This window comes from Sinocyclocheilus anshuiensis, unplaced genomic scaffold (assembly GCF_001515605.1).
Source record: "Sinocyclocheilus anshuiensis isolate Anshui unplaced genomic scaffold, SAMN03320099.WGS_v1.1 scaffold3807, whole genome shotgun sequence".
NCBI classification, from domain to species: domain Eukaryota; kingdom Metazoa; phylum Chordata; class Actinopteri; order Cypriniformes; family Cyprinidae; genus Sinocyclocheilus; species Sinocyclocheilus anshuiensis.
The window spans coordinates 16,982-18,454 of NW_015556012.1; positions in this window are offsets into that span (position 1 = coordinate 16,982).

Genomic DNA, 1,473 nt, shown 5'->3' on the forward strand with positions numbered 1-1,473 from the left:
CAAACCCGCCCCCCTTCGTAGCCTCGTCGAGCACGTGCGGGAAATGAGGGAAAGGATTGACCGGGTCATGCCACTGGTTAAAGAACACCTCGTGACCGCCCAGCCTGCCCAGCAACGGCTGTACGACCGGCCCGCCCAGGCTCGGGAGTTCCAGCCGGGCGATCGGGTGGTGGTACTGGTCCTGACAGCTGCGTGCAAGTTCCTAGCGACCTGGCCGGGGCCCTACACCGTAGTGGAACGGATGGGACCGGTGACGTACCGGGTGCGGCAACCTGGCCGCCGACGGACGGAGCAAATCTACCACGTTAACTTGCTCAAGAAGTGGGTTCCCCGGCCCGAGCAACTCCGACTAGGAATCATCGAGCCCTCCCGTAGCCCGTGGGCCAGCCCCGTAGTGATGGTTTCAAAGCCGGACAACACCCTCCGGTTCTGTAACGACTTCAGGAAGGTCAATCAAGTTTCCGCCTTTGACGGCTATCCCATGCCGCGGGTGGATGAGCTCTTGGACCGGCTGGGCAAGGCTCGATACATCAGCACCTTGGACCTCACCAAAGGATATTGGCAGGTGCCCCTCTCCTAGGAGTCTCGGGAGAAGACAGCCTTTAGCACTCCCAATGGCCACTGGCATTACCGGATGCTTCCCTTCAGCCTACACAGGGCACCAGCCATGTTCCAGTGGTTGATGGACATCTTGCTCCGGCCCCACCAAGCCTACGCCACGGCTTACCTGGATGATGTCGTTATACACTCCGAGGGCTGGGAGACTCACCTGGAGCGTCTACGGAGGGTGTTGACGGAGCTCCGGCGGGAGTAGGGCCAATCTTAATTTGTGCTCTGTGTTCTTGAGCATTTAATTGAGGATGCCATCTGCTCCACTTGCTTTTTAGTTTTTTAGGTCCTGGATTTTATCAATCAGTTCATTTTCTGTAATGGGGTAGTCTAATGGGTTTTGATATTTACCAATTGTATGTTCTCCACGTGTGATTTTTTCATGTTTTCTAGAGGATAAAAATATTTCACAATATCCTGGGGGACAAAGAGTGACTTCATCAGTTTTGCGCCATGTTTTCTGTAATATTATTATGTCCATGTCTGATATGTTTTTTCTAAAATCTGAGGTTTGGGTTTTGTAACCAAAACTGGATGAATTAATACCTTGTATGTTCCACATTGTAATGATTAATGATCTCCTCACTACTACTGTTCCAGACGTGTGTATATAAGTCTGAGCAGGTCCTTAATCTATACCAGGTTGGTGTGGTTTGGCCCTTTTATGGCTGCGGCATAACTCCTCTACTCCTGCTGCTCAGGCCAGTGGGGGTGTGGACCAGGCTGCTGCTTTGCTGAGATGCTGTTGTTCCTCGCTGCAGCTGCTCTGGGTCTTTTGTGGTTGTGCTGATGTTGGTCCCAGAAGAGAGGGCCCTGTGGTGCAGGGTACTGTTGCTGGGATCTCAGCTGCTACGGAGTAGGCTG